This window comes from Staurois parvus, unplaced genomic scaffold, assembly GCF_062004578.1.
Source record: "Staurois parvus isolate SC_StPar_1 unplaced genomic scaffold, SC_StPar_1.0 ptg000381l, whole genome shotgun sequence".
In the NCBI taxonomy this organism is placed as follows: domain Eukaryota; kingdom Metazoa; phylum Chordata; class Amphibia; order Anura; family Ranidae; genus Staurois; species Staurois parvus.
The window spans coordinates 2,167,938-2,192,498 of record NW_028318177.1 but is presented as its reverse complement, the minus strand read 5'-3'; the positions used below and the strand labels follow the sequence as shown (position 1 = coordinate 2,192,498).

The 24,561-nt window shown below is 45.1% G+C and overlaps 1 long non-coding RNA gene across 1 annotated transcript in view; it reads left to right on the top strand.

Annotated features, from left to right (window-relative positions):
• Nucleotides 1-299: 299 nt before the first annotated feature.
• LOC149455931 (uncharacterized) overlaps nt 300-24,561 on the top strand; it is a 47,183-nt gene continuing 22,921 nt past the window's right edge. Inside the window, exons 1-2 of the long non-coding RNA XR_016313998.1 lie at nt 300-416; nt 17,357-17,514. This is a non-coding gene — a long non-coding RNA (uncharacterized LOC149455931). The remainder of the gene's footprint in view (nt 417-17,356; nt 17,515-24,561) is intronic.

Sequence of the window (24,561 nt, the reverse complement as noted above, 5' to 3'; positions counted from 1 at the left end):
CTAAACAGTCTAAAAAATGTCTATATGAACTAGGAACGTAAAGTGTTTCTAAAGTCATAAGGTTTTTCTACCTTAATGCATTGAAGTAAAAAATCCTGTTTTTCCCTCATTCCCTCCAACACTTACTTGAGAGTCCTGTATCGACCCTGCGCTGTGCTAGACTGCAGGACTTCTCTTCTCTCTTTCACAGACTTGGTCGAGAGCAGTGGTAGTCATTTGCAACTGCTGCTATCAATCAAATTCAGTGAGGAGGGAGCGGGGAAGGGGCCAAGCACACAGAGCCTGGCTCGGGTGCAAGCCCGCACTTGTGCCACCATAGGAAGTGGCTTCCTACGGTGGCACATGCAGACAGCCAGCATGGGACCCCAGAGGAGGAGGTTCGGGGCTGCCTTGTGCAATACCGTTACACAGAAAAGGTAAGCATAACATGTTTACTATTTAAAAAAAAAAATAACTTTACAATCCTTTAAAGAGGACCTAAACTCAAAAAGTAAAGATTTGCTATCTTATAGGGAACATCAGCACTGCCACCTTTCATAGTATGCCTTGTATTGTTGTCAATGAATACAAGGCATTCTCTGACTGGATAAGGTGAAGAGGAGGGGAAGGATAGTGATGTCATAATCTCCACCCTGTCCAATTAGAGAATGCCTTGTATGCAATAAAAAAAATACAAGGGGTTCTGTAAATGAAAGCAAGCGACCCCCTGTGGTCAGTATGCAGTGGGGCAGCTGCTCAGTACAGTACCCAGAAAATAACAGCAATTATTGCTGTAGCACCGACTTGTACAGTGTTTGTCTGTTTCCTGTAGCAGTCCATCAGGTATGAAATATACATACTTATATTGGTCCAGCTTGGATCAATAGAGCTATGTAATGAAAATCATTCCTGGAGTTCAGCTTTAAATGTGCCTAAGCAGTACAGTGAAAACTCTACGGAATCATGCCTGAACAATAACAGTGATTCCTGTTCCTTTAGCCCCATATCTGTATGTGTGCAGTTTGAGATCGTTTAAGGCTCTGCTGCTTATGCCTGTTAGTCTCACAATATTTGGACTTGGATTTGGTGATGCCATCACCGTGCTGCTCAATGTTCTCCTTGCCGGAGAGAGAAGTGGTAACCTGAGGACCTGCAATGCAAGGATCTTCCTGCTTCTGCTTAACTTACTATGAGGAAGCAAAGCACACAGAGACACAGTGTTAAACAAGACACAATAAGGTCGTAGATCTGCTGCAGGCGAGCCACAGACAATAGTGATGAGTATTACTTTGCTCTCCACTTGGTTGCTTTAGGGCTCCTTTACAGTTGTTGAACTGCAGATTTTTACGTGTCCCCCCCCCCCCCCAACAAAAAAACTGCTTTGATGTTTTGCACCACAGCCAGAATTAAACCCGTCACGTTTCATTTGGTGGTAGTGCATTGGGGTGAACGGGGTCAAGTAATTGGAGACGCTGTATGTTCTTCTATGTCTATCTTTATGACGTTTGTATTGTAATATCAAAAGTTGTAATGTTCAGAATACGGCTTGCTACTTGCTTATGATTCTTCTGCTATTCTTTGTGGAGCGTATGAAGATTCTGACTTAAATAGAGAATTACCAAAAAAAAAAAAAGTGATTGGAGATGCACTGCAACTGCCCCGCAATTGCATGCAATGCACACAGTTGCTGCATGGTGATGCGATATTTTTGGGATCAAAACAGGCAGTGAGGAGGCAACTTGTCACTCCCTCACTGCCTGTCAAACGCCTTTCAAAAGCAAACCAAATGTGGATACCCTTTCAGAGGTGCAGCAGCCTTTGCTACATGTAAATATACCTTACATTAAATTAGGGTTAAACAACATGCATTCATTTTTTACTGCTGCTCATTTTTTTAGCACTCTGCAAATCTCCCACATAAGAACTAGAATTCAACAAGATTCTGATGGTGGCCGTAAGTGGAACAGTCTTATATAAATCATAAAAATAAAAACATTCATAAAAAAACTGAAAAGATTGTTTGATGCGCCATACACTTAATCATACCAATCATTACGATCATATTTTCCTTCATTCGGATTTTTATGTCCAGACCAATCAAAAAAATGTTTGTTGAAATCGATTGGTTTTGCACAAAATCAGTCAATGATGCAGCTCATGTCTATTCAATAACTCATAGATTTGAACATTTTGTCCGATTCTGTTGTAAATCATTTGATCAGATTGTTATTTGCATATCCATCATAACAAGGGCATCTAAAAATCAAAAATGCCAAGAGTAAGATAAATACTACACTAAACCTCTATCCCAGCACTAACTAAAGGAACCTAACTAGAGCACCTTGTACTTCGCATATCACTTCCATTTGGGTTAATCTAATCCATATGCATTGACATCCTTTGTCTGGCTGAAAGGGCATTAGTTAAGCAGAGATTCTGTCTGGGTCACATTTTATTGAAGTGCAAAAACCAAAACTTTTACAAACTCCATCCTTAGAACTATTTGCTGTTGGTTGGAATGGCTGCATTTTTCTAAGGCAGCATTCACACTGATGCGGTGTGGTTTGACCGTACCGTGGGAGCATTGCAGGAGTACGCCCGGGTTCTATTGCGGCCAGCGTTTTTTGAGCACGCTCTTAAAGCGCACCAAAACTGCATGCAGAACTTTTCCTTTGGTCATCTTCCTGCAAAAGGAAATGTTTGGAGAACCTGACAGTTTTCCTTTAGCTAATTTTATTTTATAAGACCCCCATGTAACACGCTCATGGCCAAAAATATTGGCACCCAGGGGCAGACTGACCATTTGGAAACTCGGGCACTGCCCGAGGGCCCGAGGTCAGTAGGGGGTCCCATGAGATGCCCTTGGTACCTTTTTCATAGGCTTTTTTGAGTTTGGGCAAGAACACAGGGGTCCCATGATCCCCTATTGCCCGGGGGCCCCATGAGTTGTCAGTCCGCCCCTGTTGGCACCCCTGCATATCTGTCAGATAATGCACCACTTCTCCCAGAATATTGTTGCAATTACAAATGTTTAAGCATTCTCATGTTGATTTTTGTTTGTATTGGTATGACACAAAAAATGAAAAAGCCAAATCTGTCACATTCTACGCAAAACTCCAAAAATGGACTACACAAAATTATTGGCACCTTCTCAGAATTGTAAGAAATAATTACATTCCAAGTTTGTGATGCTCCTGTAATTTGAAGTAAACTCTATTGTATCAGTTAACAGATCTTAATGTTCATGTGGCCACTGTGCATAACATTGTCAAGAAATGTACAGTCCATAGCACTGTAGCTAATCTCCCTGGATGTGGACAAAAGAGAAAAACTTCAAAAGATTGCAACAAAGGATTGTTCAAATGGTGGATAAAGAACCTTGATCAGCTTCTAGACAAATTCATGCTGCCCTTCAGGCACAGGGTACAAACTGTGTCAGCTCCCACTATACGTCACCATCTGAATGAAAAAAGAAGCTATGGTAGGAGACCCAGGAGGACCCCACTGCTGACACAGAAATATAAAAAAGCCAGATTAGAGTTTGCCAAAACTTACCAGAGGAAGCCAAAAAGCTTTTGGGAGAATGTGCTGTGGACAGACAAAACAAAATTACAGCTTTTTGGTAAAGTCCACTATTCAGTTTTCAGAAATGAGGCCTTTAAAGAAACGAATACAGCCCCTACAGTCAAACATGATGGTCGTTCACTAATGTTTAGGGGTTGCATTGCTGCTTCAGGCACTGGATATCTTGACCCTGTGCAGGGCATTATGAAATCTGAAGACTATCAACGAATTCTGAGGTGCAATCTAGGGCCCAATGTCAGAAAGTTGGATGTAGTACAGAGGTCATGTAGTAAGTCAATGACCCAAGACACATGTCAAAAAGCACCCAGAAATGGTTTCAGACAAAGTGCCGGAGAATACTGAACTGGCCAGCAACAAGTCCAGATCTCAAACCTATAGAGCACCTGTGGAGAGATCTCAAAACATCAGTTGGGAAAAGAAACCCTTCCAATCTGAGAGACCTGAAGACGTTGGCAAAAGAAGAGTGGTCCAAAATTCCAGTAGAGTAATGTAAAAAACTCATCGATGGTTACAAGAAGCAATTGATTTCAGTTATTTTTTCCATAGGGTGTGCTACCAAATATTAAATTAAGGGTGCCAATAATTTTGTCCAGTCCATTTTTGGGGTTTTGCGTTGAATGTGTCAGATTTGGCTTTTTGTTTCTCCACTTTTTTGTGTCATACCAATGCAAACAAAAGAAATAAACATGAGAAAACCTAAACATTTATAATTGCAACAATCGTCTGGGTGAAGCGGTGCATTTTCCAACAGAAATTAAGGGGTGCCAATATTTTTGGCCATGACTGTATATCCTATTATACTACACTGGTCCACAAGGCCTTGTTCACACAGGCGTATATACACTGAGTGCACAATTATTAGGCAAGTGAGTATTTTTACCAAATCATCATTTTTATGCATATTGTCCAACTCCAAGCTGTATAAACTTGAATGCTTATTGGATTTAAGCATATCAGGTGATGTGTTTTTGTGTATCGAGGGAGGGTGTGGTCTAAGGAGATCAACAAGGTGTGCATAATTAATAGGCAGCTTCTTTTCCTCAGGCAAAAATAGGCCAAAAAAGATTTAACTGACTCTGAAAAGTCAAAAATTATAAAAAATCTTTTAGAGCAGTGGTTCTCAACCTTTCTAATGCCGCGACCCCTTAATACAGTTCCTCATGTTGTGGTGACCCCCAACCATAAAATTATTTTCGTTGCTACTTCATAACTGTAATTTTGCAGTGGGAGGAATAGTGCCTCATCATTGGTGTCAGTGGGAGGAATAGTGTCCCATCATTGATATCAGTGGGAGGAATAGTGCCCCATCACTGATGTCAATGGGAGGAATAGTGCCCCATCATTGGTATCAGTGGTAGGAATAGTGCCCCCATCATTGGTGTCAGTGGTAGGAATAGTGCCCCCATCATTGGTGTCAGTGGTGGGAATAGTGCCCCCATCGTTGGTGTCAGTGGGGGGAATAGTGCCCCCATCGTTGGTGTCAGTGGGGGGAATAGTGCCCCATCGTTGGTGTCAGTGGGGGGAATAGTGCCCCATCGTTGGTGTCAGTGGGAGGAATAGTGCCCCATCGTTGGTGTCAGTGGGGGGAGGAATAGTGCCCCATCGTTGGTGTCAGTGGGGGGAGGAATAGTGCCCCATCGTTGGTGTCAATGGGAGGAATAGTGCCCCATCATAGGTGTCAGTGGGGGGAATAGTGCCCCATCGTTGGTGTCAGTGGGGGGAGGAATAGTGCCCCATCGTTGGTGTCAGTGGGGGGAGGAATAGTGCCCCATCGTTGGTGTCAATGGGAGGAATAGTGCCCCATCATAGGTGTCAGTGGGGGGAATAGTGCCCCATCATTGGTGTCAGTGGGGGGAATAGTGCCCCATTATTGGTGTCAGTGGGGGGAATAGTGCCCCATCATTGGTGTCAGTGGGGGGAATAGTGCCCCATCATTGGTGTCAGTGGGGGGAATAGTGCCCCATCATTGGTGTCAGTGGGGGGAATAGTGCCCCATCATTGGTGTCAGTGGGGGGGAATAGTGCCCCATCATTGGTGTCAGTGGGAGGAATAGTGCCCCATCACTGGTGTCAGTGGGAGGAATAGTGCCCCATCACTGGTGTCAGTGGGAGGAATAGTGCCCCATCATTGGTGTCAGTGGGGGGAATGCGGCCCCATTATTGGTGTCAGTGGGGGGAATAGTGCCCCATCATTGGTGTCAGTGGGAGGAATAGTGCCCCATCATTGGTATCAGTGGGAGGAATAGTGCCCCCATCATTGGTGTCAGTGGGAGGAATAGTGCCCCATCGTTGGCATCAGGGGGAGCAATAGTGCCCCAACATTGGCGTCAGTGGGAGGAATAGTGCCCCAACATTGGCGTCAGTGGGAGGAATAGTGCCCCATCGTTGGCATCAGGGGGAGCAATAGTGCCCCAACATTGGCATCAGGGGGAGCAATAGTGCCCCAACATTGGCGTCAGTGGGAGGAATAGTGCCCCATCGTTGGCATCAGAGGGAAGTATAGTGCCCCATCATTGGTGTCAGTGGGAGGAATAGTGCCCCATCATTGGTGTCAGTGGGGGGAGGAATAGTGCCCCATCATTGGTGTCAGTGGGGGGAGGAATAGTGCCCCATCATTGGTGTCAGTGGGGGGAGGAATAGTGCCCCATCATTGGTGTCAGTGGGGGGAGGAATAGTGCCCCATCATTGGTGTCAGTGGGGGGAGGAATAGTGCCCCATCGTTGGTGTCAATGGGAGGAATAGTGCCCCATCATAGGTGTCAGTGGGGGGAATAGTGCCCCATCATTGGTGTCAGTGGGGGGAATAGTGCCCCATCATTGGTGTCAGTGGGGGGAATAGTGCCCCATCATTGGTGTCAGTGGGGGGAATAGTGCCCCATCATTGGTGTCAGTGGGGGGAATAGTGCCCCATCATTGGTGTCAGTGGGGGGAATAGTGCCCCATCCTTGGTGTCAGTGGGAGGAATAGTGCCCCATCACTGGTGTCAGTGGGAGGAATAGTGTCCCATCACTGGTGTCAGTGGGAGGAAAAGTGCCCCATCATTGGTGTCAGTGGGAGGAATAGTGCCCCATCACTGGTGTCAGTGGGAGGAATAGTGCCCCATCATTGGTGTCAGTGGGGGGAATACGGCCCCATTATTGGTGTCAGTGGGAGGAATAGTGCCCCATCATTGGTATCAGTGGGAGGAATAGTGCCCCATCATTGGTGTCAGTGGGAGGAATAGTGCCCCATCGTTGGCATCAGGGGGAGCAATAGTGCCCCAACATTGGTGTCAGTGGGAGGAATAGTGCCCCATCGTTGGTATCAGTGGGAGGAATAGTGCCCCATCGTTGGTGTCAGTGGGAGGAATAGTGCCCCAACGTTGGTGTCAGTGGGAGGAATAGTGCCCCATCGTTGGTGTCAGTGGGAGGAATAGTGCCCCATCGTTGGTGTCAGTGGGAGGAATAGTGCCCCATCGTTGGTGTCAGTGGGAGGAATAGTGCCCCATCGTTGGTGTCAGTGGGAGGAATAGTGCCCCATCGTTGGTGTCAGTGGGAGGAATAGTGCCCCATCGTTGGTGTCAGTGGGGGGAGGAATAGTGCCCCATCATTGGTAATAGTGACACCAATGATTGGGCACTATTCCTCCCACTGACACCAATGATACTTACCTTGCTGACCCCTGCTCCAGCCTGGGCTCGCTCGCTCCCTCCCTCTCCCATGGTACAAACACTTACCGGTCAGATGTCTTCCTTCTGCGGCCGCTTTCCTCCTCTTCACTCGCTCGTGCTTCGCGGTGCCGCTCGGCTCCTCCTTTCCAAGCTCCACCTCCTCGCCGGTGATTGGCCGCCTGTGTGCCTCTCTTGAGCTACAGTTCCGGCGGCCAATCACCGACGAGGAAGGATTGATCCCGCGGGTGTGTCCAGATGACAGGGACGGCATGTCATCCCGCCCACACCTGCAGATGGATCAAGGAGCGGTGTCTCGGTTCCTAAGGTCATCGGAAATATGTGTTTTCCGATGGTCTTAGGCGACCCCTGGGAAAGTGTCGTTCGACCCCCAAAGGGGTCGCGACCCCCAGGTTGAGAACCGCTGTTTTAGAGGGATGCAGCTCTCTTGAAATTGCTCAGATATTGGGTCATGACCACAGAACCATCAAATGTTTTGTTGCAAATAGTCAACAGGGTCACAAGAAACGTGTTGATAAAAAAAGATTGAAATTTACTGCCGAAGATTTGAAAAGAATCAAAACGTGAAGCTACCAGGAACCCATTATCCTCCGGGGCTGTCATATTCTAGAACTGCAATCTACCTGGAGTGCCCAGAAGTACAAGGTGTTCAGTGCTCAGGGACATGGCCAAGGTAAGGAAGGCTGAAACCCGACCACCACTGAACAAGACACATAAGTTGAAACGTCAAGACTGGGCCAAGAAATATCTGAAGACTGTTTTTTCAAAGGTTTTATGGACTGATGAGATGAGAGTAACTCCTGATGGACCAGATGGATGGGCCCGTGGCTCGATCATTAACAGGCACAGAGCTCCACTTCAACTCAAGGTGGAGGTGGGGTACTGGTATGGGCTGGTATTATTAATGATGAGCTAGTTGGACCTTTTTGGGTTGAAGAAGGACTCAAAATCAACTACCAAACCTACTGCCAGTTTTTAGAAGACACCTTTTTCAAGCAGTGGTACAGGAAAAAGTCTGCATCTTTCAAAAACATCATGATATTTATGCAGGGCAATGCTTCATCGCATGCATTGGAATACTCCACTGCATGGCTAGCCAGTAAGGCCTTAAAGATGAAAGAATAATGACATGAAAGTATAATGGACTTCCTCACCTGACCTAATCTTTATTGAGTACTTGTAGGCCCTTCCGGGAGATTTACGGTGAAGGAAAAACTATTCACCTTTCTGAACAGTGGCTAGGAGGCTGTGGTTACTGCTGCACAAAAAGTTGATAGTCAACAGATCAAGAAACTGACAGACTCCTTGACCGGAAGGCTTATGACTATTATTTAAAAAAAAAAAACAACGTGACCAACATTGCCGCCCTCCTTTTCAATGTCAGTAATGTTTATTTGCAAATTTTGAGTTTATTATTCTCACTTTAACCGCTTTCGTGCCGCCTTATAGCAGAAATACTGCTACACGGGTGCGCAAAATCCCATATATACAGTGGGGCAAAAAAGTATTTAGTCAGCCACCAATTGTGCAAGTTCTCCCACCTAAAAAGATGAGAGAGGCCTGTAATTGGCATCATAGGTAGACCTCAACTATGAGAGACAAAATGAGAAAAAAAATCCAGACAATCACATTGGCTTATTTGGAAAGAATGTATTTGCAAATTATGGTGGAAAATAAGTATTTGGTCAATATCAAAAGTTCATCTCCATACTTTGTTATATATCCTTTGTTGGCAATGACAGAGGTCAAACGTTTCCTGTCTTCAGAAGGTTGGAACACACTGTTGCTGGTATGTTGGCCCATTCCTCCATGCAGATCTCCTCTAGAGCAGTGATGTTTTGGGGCTGTCGCTGGGCAACACAGACTTTCAACTCCCTCCAAAGGTTTTCTATGGGGTCAAGATCTGGAGACTGGCTAGGCCACTCCTGGACCTTGAAATGCTTCTTATGAAGCCACTGCTTCTTATGAGCACCTTCCGAGTCCTCCCAAACCCCCCCTCCCTATCCTTCTCCTCCTTCGAGGCCCACTGCGTCCGACTATTCTCCCCAACCCCCCTGAAGATTGCTGTGATATACCGGCCTCCTGGATCCATACCCCGCTTCCTGGATGACTTCTCCTCCTGGCTACCCTTCTTCCTTTCCTGTGAGCTACCCACCATCATCCTTGGGGATTTCAACATCCCTGTCAACCTCGACAACCCGGACACACCCCGTCTCCTCCACTTAACCTCCTCCTTTACACTTGCACAGTGCATACAATCCACCACCCACTCCGACGGTAATATCCTTGATCTCGTCTTCTCCAACCGCTGCGCTCCCCACAACCTCACTAATAACCCCTTTCCTCTCTCTGACCACAACCTGATTACCTTCTCTATCTCCTCGTCCTCCAACGCCTACCCCTCCAAATGTCACACTACTACCAGCCGTAACCTCCGCAACCTTAACCCTGCCTCCCTCCACTCTGCAGCTGATCAACTCCACGACCGCATCCTCCCCCTGTCCTGCCCTGACTTGGCTATGACTGCCTACAACAACGCGCTGTCAACAGCCCTTGACTCACTAGCGCCTTTAACCACACGCAACATCAGACCCCGACCGCTCCAGCCCTGGCAGACTGATCACACCAAAACCCTCAAACGACACAGTCGTGCCCTGGAGCGACTATGGCGCAAAACCAAATCCCAACAAGCCTTCACCCGCTACAAATCTGCCTTCCACACCTACACCTCCTCCCTCCATGCTGCCAAACAGGCCTACTTCTTGACCCTCATCAAGGCCCTCTCCTCCAATCCTCACCGACTATTCTCCGCCTTCAACTCTCTACTCTCTCCACCCCCACCTCCACCCAGCACCTCACTCACTGCCCTTGAGATTGCCAATCACTTCAAAAACAAGATTGACACAATTCGCAAGGACATTGCCGCAACTCACACGCCCTCTCAACCCTTCCCCTCTCACACAGCTACCCCCTTATCCCCCCTCGACATAACCCGCAGGGACTTTGTCGCTGCTCAAACTCTCTCCAACCCCCTTCACCCTCACTCAGCTACCCCCTCATCACCCCTCTCCCACGGCCCCACCACTGCTCTGACCTCCTCTTCCACCACACCCTACATTCCTCATACTGAAGCTCCCCCAACACTCCGCACCTTTGACCTTACTACCATCGAGGAAGTCTCCAAGATCCTCTCTGATGCCCGCCTCACCACCTGCCCCCTCGACCCTATCCCCTCACAACTCCTACGACCTCCTTCCCCCTCCATCCTACGCTCCCTCATTCACATCTTCAATCTCTCCCTCTCCTCTGGCACTTTCCCCTCCCCTCTGAAACATGCACACATCACCCCCATACTTAAAAAGCCCTCCCTGGACCCCAATGACCCGAACAACCTCAGACCCATCTCCCTGCTCCCATTTACATCTAAACTCCTCGAGCGCCTAGTCTACACCCGCCTATGCTCTCATCTCAACGACAACAACCTCCTCGATCCCCTACAGTCCGGCTTCCGTCCCCTACACTCCACCGAAACTGCCTTACTCAAACTCTCCAACGACCTGCTAACCGCCAAAGCTAATGGCCACTATTCAGCGCTCCTACTCCTTGACCTCTCTGCGGCCTTCGACACAGTCGACCACCCCCTCCTCCTCAAAATACTACACTCCCTCGGGCTCAGAGATTCTGCTCTCTCCTGGCTCTCATCCTACCTGTCACAACGCTCCTTCAGCGTTACCTATAATGCTACCACCTCCCCCTCACTCCCCCTCTCTGTTGGGGCCCTCATGCTCTGTCCTCGGGCCCCTTCTCTTCTCCATCTATACCTCCTCCCTTGGCCAACATACACTCTCACGGCTTCAACTACCACCTCTATGCCGACGACACACAAATCTATCTCTCAACCCCCCACCTCACCCCCTTGGTCTCAGCCCGAATCACACACCTACTGAGCGACATATCAGACTGGATGTCACTCCACTTCCTTAAATTGAACCTCTCCAAAACCGAGTTTCTTGTCTTCTCCCCAGCCCGGACACCACCCCCCATTGACTTCTCCGTCACATCCAACAACGCTACCATCAAACCCGCCCTGCAGGCCAGAGTACTTGGTGTCATTCTGGACTCCAACCTATCCTTTCAACCCCAAGTCCAATCCTTAACAAACTCGTGCAGACTCCACCTCCGCAACATCGCCAAAATACGCACGTTCCTAACCCCAGAAACCGTTAAACAGCTCATCCACTCCCTCATCATATCACGACTCGACTACTGCAACTCCCTCCTCACTGGCCTGCCTCGCCGCTGGCTATCCCCGCTTCAGTCGATCCTGAATACGGCTGCCAGACTCATCCACCTTTTCAACCGCTCTGTCTCCGCCACCCCCCTCTGCCAATCCCTCCACTGGCTTCCGATTGCGCAACGGATCAAATTCAAAATCCTAACGCTGACGTACAAAGCTGTCCATCATACTGCCCCAAACTACATCACTGACCTAATATCCAAGTACCGCCCAGCACGCACACTCCGCTCCTCAAAAGACCTTCTCTCTAGTTCCCTGGTCTCCTCCTCCCATGCCCGCCTCCAGGACTTCTCCAAGGTATCACCCATCCTCTGGAACTCCCTGCCCCAACCCATCAGATTATCACCTACTCTCCTCTCCTTTAGGTGCACCCTGAAAACCCATCTCTTCAGGGAAGCCTACCCCACCCCCTGCTAACTTGCTGACCTCCACTCTTCCTACCACTCCATCCCCCACAGCTATCTCCTCCTGTGCCACCACCCCCTCCCTCCTAGATTGTAAGCTTGAAAGAGCAGGGCCCTCAATCCCCTCATGTTTTGCATTGTATTGGTATTGTTCTGTCACATGTTCTGTCCCCCGTTGTAATGTACAGCGCTGAGCGAACTATTGGCGCTTTATAAATACTGTATAATAATAATAACTCCTTTGTTGCCCAGGTGGTATGTTTGGGATCATTGTCATGTTGGAAGACCCAGCCACGTTTCATCTTCAATGCCCTTGCTGATGGAAGGAGGTTTGCACTCAAAATCTCACGATACATGGCCCCATTCATTCTGTCCTGTACAAGGATCAGTCGTCCTGGTCCCTTTGCAGAGAAACAGCCCCAAAGCATGATGTTGACACCCCCATGCTTCACAGTAGGTATGGTGTTCTTTGGACGCAACTCAGCATTCTCTCTCCTCCAAACACGACGAGTTGTGTTTCTACCAAACAGTTCTATTTTGGTTTCATCTGACCATATGACATTCTCCCAATCCTCTTCTGGATCATCCAAATGCTCTCTAGCAAACTTCAGACGGCCCAGACATGTACTGGCTTAAGCACGGTGACACGTCTGGCACTGCAGGTTCTGTGTCCCTGGCGGCGTAGTGTGTTATTGATGGTAGCCTTTGTTACGTTGGTCCCAGCTCTCTGCAGGTCATACACTAGGTCCCCCCGTGTGGTCCTGGGATTTTTGCTCACCATTCTTGTGATCATTTTGACCCCACGGGGTGAGATCTTGCGTGGAGCCCCAGATCAAGGGAGATTATCAGTGGTCTTGTATGTCTTCCATTTTCTAATTATTGCTCCCACAGTTGATTTGTTCACACCAAGCTGCTTGCCTATTGCAGATTCAGTCTTCCCAGCCTGGTGCAGGTCTACAATTTTGTTTCTGGTGTCCTTCAACAGCTCTTTGGTCTTCACCATAGTGGAGTTTGGAGTGTGACTGTTTGAGGTTGTGGACAGGTGTCTTTTATACTGATAACAAGTTAAAACAGGTGCCATTGATAGAGGTAATGAGTGCAGGACAGAGGAGCCTCTTAAAGAAGAAGGTACAGGTCTGTGAGAGCCAGAAATCTTGCTTGTTTTTAGGTGACCAAATACTTATTTTCCACCATAATTTGCAAATAAATTCTTTCCAAATCAGCCAATGTGATTGTTTGGATTTTTTTTCTCATTTTGTCTCTCATAGTTGAGGTCTACCTATGATGCCAATTACAGGCCTCTCTCATCTTTTTAAGTGGGAGAACTTGCACAATTGGTGGCTGACTAAATACTTTTTTGCCCCACTGTATACATGAGATTTTGCAGTTCCGGGTAGGGGGCATGTGTGTGACCAGGGGCAGATTGACCATTTGGAAACTCAGGCACTGCCCGAGGGCCCGAGGTCAGTAGGGGGCCCCATGAGATGCCCCTGGTACATTCTTCATAGGCTTTTATGAGTTTGGGCAAGGACACAGGGGCCCCATGATCCCCTATTGCCCGGGGGCCCCATGAGTTGTCAGTCCTCCCCTACGTGTGACATACCCATGCTGCCATTTGCTGCCTCGGCTGTCAATCACTGGGTCCAGGCCAGCAATTTCTCACCAGCACCCGGTTATAACTGAGTATCTCTGACGGGGGAGAGACCTGTGTATAAACAACACAGATCTCTCCCGTCAGCTCCTGCACACTGCTTTGTATTGCGCTGTATAGCAGAGCCATACAGAGCAGTGTGCTTACAGTGATCGCCCCACTTTGATTGCCCCACATGTTAACCCCTTCCTACCCAGTGCAATTAGTACAGTGTCAGTGCTTTTTATTAGCACTGATCACTGCATTGGTGTCACTGGGGATGTCAGTGACACCAAGTCAGTTCCCCCCAGTGTCAGAATGCCCACTGCAGTTCCGCTATGAGTCACTGATCGCCGCCATTAATAGTAAGAGAAAAAAATTATTCCACTATATATACTGCCATTTGTAAACGCTATAACTTTCACACAAACCAATTAGTTTACACGTATTGGGATTTATTTTTTTTTTTAGGAAAGACATGTAGCAGAATACATTTTGCCCTAAAATTATGACGAAATTTGATTTTTTACTGGACATGTTTAATAGCAAAAAGTCAAAAATATGTTTTTTTCTCAAAATTTTCAGTGTTTTTTGTTTATAGTGCAAAACAAGCAGAGGTGATCAAATACACTGAAAGAAAGGTCTATTTGTGTGTGTGTGTGTGTGGGGGGAGACATAAATTTCATTTGGGTGCACTGTCGCATAACCGCGCAATTGTCTGTTAAAGTAACAGAGCCATAACGCAAAAAATGTCCTGGTCAGGAAGGGGGTAAATCCTCAGGAGGGCAAGTGGTTAACAGATGAAAATAAACAAATGAGATGGGAAATGTTTGTTTTCATTTAGTTGCATAATAATTGTGCACACATAGATATTCTCCTAAAGAAAGCCAAAACCTCACTTTTACTTTCTTGAATATTCAGGTTTGAGGTTTATTAACATTTTGGATTGACCGAGAGCACTGTAGTTGTACAATAATGAATCATCAAAAATGCAACTTGCCTAATAATTGTACACACAGTGTATGCGTACACCGGTGCAAAGGGCTGTCTTTGCCCGCATGGGATGCACAGGTGTTCCAGGCATCCGTGTGCAGTTAGACCAATTCATGTCTATGGGACTCAGCAGCAGACCCAGCCACTGGTTCCGAAATGACAGTGCGCATTCAGGGACACTCATCTGCAACTGCACAGCTGTCAAAGTGTGACCAATAGCGGTGTCCATGCAGCCACTGCAACCCAATAGACATAAATAGAACTGCCTGCATGTGGGTGCACATAACCCCTGTGCATCCTGCGACGGCCTTTCTCTTGGATGTATGCATAAGTACGCCCATGTCAATGAGGCCCAAATAATTTTCCTTCTTCTGGATTACCAGTATCAAAACACATTGAACACTACAGACTTTACCAGATCTTCAACATTTTCTTTGTTTCAAACCTTTTACCCATTAACATTATTGTTACAATCCATGGAAAGCAAGGGTTAATGAACGCTGTATGACTTGTACCATTCGTAAATGTCTCTGGTCCACTTAAACATAAGGCAGAGCTCCAAACATACCTAAGACAGGAAAAAAAAAAAGTTTATTTAAGGAGTACCACCATGTACTTGGTATAATCGCTGGGTTACATAAGGTATTCATTCCTTCACTCCCCACAGAGGGCTGACAGTGTCAGTACCATGACTTGGCGCTGCGCTCTGACTCCTTCACGTTTTTTTTTTCTATTCTACCCTGAACTCTTCTGCTCAGCACATAGCTGTTACATTACTGCTGCTACAGAGAGGGCTGTGCAGACCCCAGGATATTTCTGAAAGAAATGCCAATTAGTCATACACTTAAAATTTCACCCCAATCCATGACATCCTCTGACAAAGGCCTTAGGCTTCTTTCTGACTGTTAGAAGTTTGCGCATAAAGGGAAGACAACCTTTTTTTTTTAGAATACATTTTTTATTGTAGTTTTATAAAAGGGTGATACGAACTCCAAGTGGCTAAGCCCATGCAGAGGTGGTCACTTGTTAAACAATTACAATTTTACAAATGGTAACAAGTAAACAGCTATTGAATTTGGCTCATGTACTTTAGTGAAGGAGGTCAAACAGGAGGAGAGAAAAATCATTATCCACCTGAAGACCAACCCTTTTTTCTGACACTTTTTGTTTTCAAGTAAAAGACTATTTTTTTCTGGGAAATTACTTAGAATCCTCAGCCATTATATATATATATATATATATATATATATATATATTTTAGCAGAGGCCCTAGAGAATCTTTAATGTCACATAGCAGTTTTTCTAACAGAATTTTTTGGGGTAAAAGTACACTTTAATAAATTTTAATGCACACAAACAATATAATACCCAGTTTTTGGTAAAATATAAAAGAGGGTGTTACTCCGAGTAAATAGAAACCCAACATGTCGCGCTTTAAAATTGCGCTCGCTTGTGGTATGCAGGCAACGTTTTAAAAGCCTTTAGAGTTACAGAGGAGTTACAGTTTAGAGTTATAGAGGAGTTCTGGTGTTAGAATCAATGGTCTTGCTCTGACATTTGCAACATATGTGTGGTGAGATCGCCATTTACTTATACATGCAAGACCAAAGCCTGCGTGCGTTCGTCTTTGCATGTGAACACGGGGAGATGGGGGTGCTTTAAATTTTTTTCATTAATTATTACTTTTTTTTCTAATTTGTACACAGTTTCTTTAATTTTTTTATTTTTTATTTAATCGCTTTCATTGCTGTCACAAGGAATGTAACTATCCCTTGTAACAGCAAAAAGCAGTGACAGGTACTATTTATAAAGAGATCGGGGGGGGCTATTAAGCCACTGATGACACCAAGATCGGTATGTTCAGATGTTTTGCCTATTTAAAAAATGGTGCCGTTTACTTCCGGAAAACCGGAAGTGATGAAAATGCTTCTGGTTTCCTACACCTGTAGAGACCATTGGAAACCTTCTGGCAGCGGGCTCTAGTTTAAAAAAACCATACCGGGATGCAGCTGCAGGCATCATCCCGGTACAACCATTTAATGACAAATGACATACATGTACGTGATTTGGTGTCAAGTGCTTAAGTCCTCTGCAGTTACCCAAATTAAAAGGGGTGGGGGAGCTATCTCTCAAAGGGGTTAGAACAGATCTGGCAAATTGCGGCCCCAGCACCACATCCGTACCTTTGGCTGCCCCTATTGAAGCTTTCACTGTCAGCATGCCTCTCTAAGCCTGTCCGCTTCTTCACTGAGTCACTGAGCAAGCTGACTGGTTCATAGAGGGACATAGACCGATGTCTGTGTGGAGAGCTGCAAGAACTGGAAGTAGAGGGCCCTCCACAACAGTTCCAATTTCTTATGTGGACCCTTGGGAAAATTTATTGCCTACCCCAGGGTTAAAGAATAGAATCCGCAGGCGACAAGTTTTAAAGCCAACTTTCCCAGACATTCATAAATGGGAAACTACAACTTTTCAGCCGAACTGACAGTGCCTGTTAGGAGGGGTAGAATGCGGCCTGGCCGTCTCATGCCCAAGCAGGAAGGAGTCCAGAGAGTTGTGAACCCTATGCTTTCGTCTGAATCGTTCCTTGATGCTAGTACTGTCCCTGACAGAAGGAGTACCTGTCTTTACACTACTCACACACAATTGCGAGCCAAAACCTGGGAAACAGGGATTTCAAAAGACTCTGCTGACCCAAGATGGCTGCCAAGGGTCGCCTAGATCCAGCGCAGGCAACCAGAACGTTGTCTCCAGGAACCAGGAAAACACAGAGAAACCAAGTTTCCCTTGACTTCCTGTCCAGGTTATGATGCCTTTCTGGGTGGACACCACTTACAGTGGAGGAACAGACTGCACCTGCCAACAAGTGGGACATGGAAGACAAGAGGAGGTGGAAGTTTCTTGACAATCTACAAATACAAAGGTTTCAGGACTCCAAGGCACGTTTCAAAGCTTTCACAGGTACCTATTTTTAAGGTCATGTTAGTATTTTACCACGTTTCCTTTAAGTGGAAGAACTCACTGCCCATCCATATCCCCAACTGCTGTAATGTAAACTAACAGACAGTGTTTGCTGATTGTCCATGACTATTTGGTTAATGACATCACCCAGGATCCCCTTCCTGTGTTTACATCACTGTAGCATCAGGGATTCTGTCATTTGTGACAGGAGTGTGGTAGGGATACATCGTTGGACAGCAGGTCCTCATGGGGGCGATGAAATATTGTTAAGTAGTGGGGCATCATGACTTGCAAGGGTGGCCACCATGACTGATGATGAATTTACATTGGTGGTCATGAATTAAATTTTTTTTGTTTGTTTTTTTTCTGTAATGTTATCATAGTACTTTTTCACAGTGATGGGGTTTTTATTTGCTTTTCATCATTTTTGGCACCAATGTACCCCTTTACTCCCCTGAGAGGGGGTGAATATTTGGCAGCCCCTTTATTATAAAAGGGGCTCCCGGATTCATGTAAGCACCTCCCACCCCCCACAATCCACCACAGCCCTCTGAAGGGACCAGATGTGGGACAGAGGACTTGTCTCCATGCTGAAAGGCATGAGGCCTGTTATGGTACAGAAGAGGGGCTGCGTGCTTTCTGCCCTTCCTTTCCTGGCCATCCAGATTGCATACCTTGTTGGAATTTTAAGGAGAAATTCACATTTATTTTAATATACAACTTTAAAGTGCAAATTTATTTAAAAATTAGTTCACACAAGTTTTTATCCCTATTGCTGATACCAACTAGTGACTTCTAGGAAGTAACAATAGGAAAACAAAGTGTAACAGTGGTTGGTGGAATGAGGATGCTTGGTTAAAATCCTGCCACAACGAGAGATTTTCATAGGGACCGTATGTTCTATATCTGCATGAACTTTTCAGCATTCTGGTTTCTTCCCACAATCCAAACTGGGTTTTTGATTCTCTCTAAAACTGGCTCTTGTGTTGAGTGCTAAAAGTGAAGCTGTCACTATCCAAAAAAAAAAAAAAAAATTAGAAAAAAAAACTCTTAAAAAATGTAGTATACCTCTCTGGCAGGCAGCAAATCCTAACTTCATTCTCTTTTTTTTAGCTACAGATTACAAGAGAATTTTCAGCATCTGGTATTTCTGTGCGAGTCCGATGCCTGTGTTCCCCTTTACACCATGTGGTTCCATCTGCCTTCCCCTATATCACTAGAGGACAGCAGGATGGAACCATAGAGAACAGTGGGGGATCCGTCATCTATGACAGCCAGAAGTCTGCACGATGCTAAAGATTCAGAGTAAACACAAGGGATGGACTGACAACTCATGGGGCCCCCGGGCAATAGGAGATCATGGGGCCCCTGTGTCCTTGCTCAAACTCAAAAAAAGCCTATGAAAAAAGGTACCAGGGGCATCTCATGGGGCCGCCTACTGACCCCGGGCCCTCGGGCAGTGCCCGAGTTTCCAAATGGTCAGTCCGCCCCGGGTAAAGACTGGACTTCGCATCCTTTGTCAAGATAAGTATCAAGAGAGTCTTTATGCATGGAACCTCTACTTCAGTTCTTTCAATAGTGAAATAACTGGGCTATAGACCTATAGGTATATTTTTAAGTGAACTTTTGTTGACGTGTACCAGGAAAAACGCTGCTTAAATTTGTGACTGCACGTAAAATGGTTTTCACATTTTGAAAAGACCAGTAAAAGGGTAGATCCTTTGAACACTGTACTGTTGTCCAGTGGGGGGATTTCCCGTGTTTCTTGTACCATTGATCACCTAGGAGCTTCCTTTTTCTCTTCTCTGGAGTTCCAGTGTCACCATTCTCTACTAGATCTCTTAAAGAATATATGGAGAATTCACTCCAGAAAAGAGAGAGAAAAATATCTGGAGTTTGCTTTAATATTTTCAACACCGCACTAAACAAATGCAAATAATTATAAAAGTAAGAACGAAAGGTATGGGTAATATGGAAGTCTGAGCAGACACAATGTTGGTGCAAGTAGGAGTGATAATGAATTCACTACCAAGTGGTACTGCAACCACCATGGCCATTGAAATATGACAACAAAACATGCCATTTGTTCAAAAATATGAGTTTTCCATTATTTAAATTACCATACACAACATCTACTGACCACTCCAAGAAGAACAATTAGTAGCCTGAAATGTACATTTGTCCATACATGTACATCCACCTGGTAGAACTAGCACATGGGATGAGCTTTCTAGAGAACACTACATGCAGCACCAACAATGGCAATACTGCTACATTTTCTAGCCCTTCTAATAGACATCCCTATTGCTGACTCATTTGCTGCAATATCTTCACGCCCGACCAATTTAAACATTTAGGGACCATTCACACTCAAGCAATGCGTTGCAGTGCATTAACACACATACACAACCGGATGCTAAGGCTTGCATTAAGGCAGCTCATTTATTATCAATGGCCTGCCAACACCCCACAATAAAGGAAAAAACATGCACGGCCCCCCCCCCTTTTTTTTTTAAACACAGTGAACTACATCACAGGGTATATGCATTGTAATGCAGTGTGGTGTGTTCTGCTCTGCTGCTCTTGGTCACAATAAATTTATTTATTTATTCCAGGTACTTGTATAGCGCTGTCAATTTACACATTGCTTTACATATATATATTGTACATTCACATCAGTCCCTAACCCTCAAGGGGCGTACAATCTAAGGTCCCTAACTCACATTCATACATACACATTCTAGGGCCAATTTAGACGGCACAACGTGTGGAGCAGGTGAGTTGTCATACATTGTGACATCATGTGTTAAAGGCTCATTTACATTTGTGGCAGGCTTTGCCAGTCCTCTAAAATTTGATCGCTTTTCAGAGGGTGTTTGACAGGCAGCTGGGAGGCGAAATATCACTTCCTTACCACTGGTTTTAACTCTGTAAATCCACACTACCGTGCTGCAACTGTATGGACTGCCACCAGCCAGTGTGGATTGTGAATGGGCCCTCAATGTAAGCTGGTTTTCTAGGCTACATGTGATATAATAATGCCTTGAGATCCCTGCCTAACTCTGCTTGCATTCCCAAACATTTGACATACTAGCTCTTATCTGTGTGGGTAGCAGCTGTGAACATTCCAAATTAAAGTAGTCGCAGACATATTTTTTAATGCTTATATAAAGAATAAATAAATAAATCCTATTTTAATATACATGAACACATTCTAGTAATGTATTTACAAACTGCTGCACAATTTTCAAACATGCAATTACTGTAGTGAAACACCAAACATTTAATGGATCTTACGTAGGCTAGAGAAATAAATCTGCAAAGTTAAATAGGGAAAAGAACACTTTAAGGCTCCTTTCACATGGGCAGCTAAGGGCACTAAAAACAGACGTTTGAGCCATATTTTTACCACCCCCCATTGCTTACCAACAAGTGAACATGGGGGCATTTGGATGGGTACACCCTTCTGCAGATGTGATGCTTTGCATTATGGTGCAGCAATGTTAACACCATGAAAGGCCCTGTTTATACCATTGCATAGCGGAAATGAGTGCTCACACTACACGATTTTGACATTGTGATTTTTATGTGATTCTGCGTGTTGCATAGGGAAGCCCATTCACCTAAATCAGCCCATTCATCCAGATCAGCTTCATGCAATTTCTGAAGGCACGGTTTACCATGCAGAAATGGTGGAAAAAGTACATCGCATTTGGGGTGACATTGAAGGAAAATGGCACCCAAAACGTGCACAACTTATTATGCTGCAATTGCTGCGCAACCCCAGATCACGACGAGTAAACAGGGCCTAAGTGAATAGAGACACACCGCCAAATACTTAACTCCGCATTGTGGCATGGTCCTGCAAAAAAAAAAAAAAAATCAGGGGGTAGAAGCATCATCTACTGCCTGCAAACCTCCATTCACTGTCTTCAAAAACATGATCAAATTGCAGACCCTTTTTTTGGGGGGGAGGGCGGATGTGTGAAAGATGCCTAAGTGATTAGCATTGCTGCTCACCTTCTGTCAAAGCCTGGGTTTTATTGTGACCAAAAATGTAATAGAGTGCACCAATCATTAAATGTAGTGGCTGCATTCGTTTTCTTTTTTTAGGCTTTCCTCCCTGTTTTCACCTGGTGATCTGGCCAGTAACACCTCCTGTATTTGAGTGCCTCCACTCTGGATGAAAGCGCACAGGGAGCACCTTTGGACAGCAGCATTGTCAGTTGGGGGGGATGTTGGGTGTACTAGCATGTTTAGATACATTAACAAATGGAAGCCAAACTCCAGCTCACACTTTATAGGCATTTACAGCAACAGTGTTTTTTTTTTTTTTGGATAAAGGTTTTACTTAAATAAAAGCTGATCATTGTAAGTATCACTACTAGTGGTAAATGGCTTGTCTCAGCCTCTAACGACTACATCTTCAGGACATCTTGTTCTATTGAAAAACAACAGACTTACTGGCCAGATCACCAGGTGAAAATAAAGGAACAAACACATAAAAAAGAAAATGAATGCAGACACCACTTCTAAGAATTGGTAAGCTGCAATATAATACACGTTTGCTCTTGAGTTTAATAGCTCTTTAAAGTGGAACTAATTCCTTCTATCCTTTACAGCAAAAGGAAGCTGCTATCTTAGCCCCTGTTTGGTCAGCAGTCACCATTGTGCTGCACGTGATCAGGTATAATATGAGCTATGTGATGGAATAACAGTTCGGTTGAGACCACAAGCACTTGTGACAGTCATCTTTCATGGCATGTCTGGATTGTAACAAATTTGGGAAACATTTAAGCCCGGGTTCACATTCATGCGGTGCGGTATATCGCATGGGATTCGCACAGGAACTGCACCGCATTCCTATTCAAATCACATGCGATTTGTCTGCGGTGCGATTGGAGCCATACATTTTGTATGGCTCTAATCACACCTCACCCGCACCAAAAACGTGCAGAACCCATTTTGGGTCGGCACTAGAATCGTATCGCATGGGTATTCACACCTATGTGATCAGATTCTACACATCGCACAGCGTTTTGCGGACCGCTTTCAGGGTGTTGTTAACTTAACATACACACACGCAGCGGTTCACATGAATGGGGTGCGATTCTGATGCTTTGCAAAATTTGCACAGAAAACGCTGCGAATTCCAGACCACATCAGTGTGAACCAGGGCTAAATCGGCAACTTTAGTTCTGATTTAAAGTGGAACTTCACCTAAAAGGGAAGTTCCACTTGTTTCCTCCTCTTTATGTTTTGTCAATTTTCGGGGGTGGGGCGTGGTAACTGGTTTTGCGAGGGGATCTGAGCAGAAGTTTGATCCCCCCAATCCTTCCCCTGCAGCCTTCACAGGTCTCAGAAGGCTGCGGGAGCATTCACAAAGTGCAGAGCAGATCGGATATGCGCAGTGGGAAGTCGCAAGCTTCCCAAAGGAAACATGCTGGTGCCTTGACCCGAAGATGGCTGGCGGGGGGTGAGGAGAGCGCTGGATCTCTGGACAGGTAAGTGTCCTACTATTAAAAGTCAGCAGTTGCAGTGTTTGTAGCTGCTGATTTTTTTTTTTTAGGCTGAATAGCTGCTTTACGGATCCTACATTGCACTTCGCATAGACAAACAGTCGAATTACTCAGGTAAATTAACCTACTAGTGTTTTTTTTTTTGGGGGGGGGGGTAGAAAACAACATACTGGAGGGAACCCATGTTTAGTCTGAGAGCAGGAACAATCCTTTCAGCTGGTGCCCTAATAGGACATGGACTCAGGACCTCAGCTGCATGACAGCGATGCTGAATCACTGTACTGGCTGGGCTTTGTGTCTGTGTATTAGGGGCTTTGGGGATCATGTTTTTAACATGTCTGTAAAAGGAATGGATTTGTAGTCTCTGGTTTGAGACATCCACAGTACAGGCAGTTTGTTAGACAATTCTAAATTCCTTACACTCTTCATTTAGGGCCCATTCACATTCTTAGCTGCCTTAACGCAACCCATTCCTAGAAGCCATACTATTACCGGGCAGAAAGTGTTTGATGTATAGGCAGAAATGTGGAGTTTTAAAAGTAAGTGAATTACAATTTTATAGTAAAGTTTTTTGATGGCTTTATGCTATGGTGGGCATTTGCTCTTATTTTGTAATCGATGTTTGAACCCATTCATTTTGAATGGACTAGCATCGCAAGATAGATAGATAGATAGATAGTCAGATAGATAGATAGCTAGTCAGATAGATAGATAGCTAGTCAGATAGATAGATAGCTAGTCAGATAGATAGATAGCTAGTCAGATAGATAGATAGATAGAAGGATAGATAGATAGAAGGATAGATAGATAGAAGGATAGATAGATAGAAGGATAGATAGATAGAAGGATAGATAGATAGAAGGATAGATAGATAGAAGGATAGATAGATAGAAGGATAGATAGATAGAAGGATAGATAGATAGATAGATCTGCAACTGGTGTACATGCCAATACTTGACATTTTGAATGCATGAATACCATACTGTAAAAAACGATAACCATACTGGAATGTCTCTTTTACCCAGAGGAAGACTATCTTGGAAAAAGAAAAAAAAATTGTGAATGAAACACTGAGTGACAATACATTTCATCGCACCGCCAAGAAGGAACTGAAGAGCCAATGCACGCTAAATAAATAGAACAAGCAGATGCAGAGTCTTGTCTTTGAACAACATGGCTCCAATCTCTCACCTGGGATCCATTTCCCAGATGTCATGCTCTCTGCTTAAAGTATCTCGTCTTTGTAGGAATGCTGGCGTTAAACAATGACCTCATTGTGCTACGATAGAGCAAACCTTAGCTACAGTATGGGACACATACACACCTGTTCCATCCATGCCAAAAGGCCACTCAAGCCAAATTTACATCAATCAGCATCCACAATTATCAAATACAGTCTATGAAAGACAAAATAACATATATAAATCTCAGTGTGATTGGAGGAAACAACCCTTAAAAAAAAAATTATAAGTGTAAGATGGCGCTTGTCCTCTGCATTTATATACCAATTTAAACATTTCAATGTAAA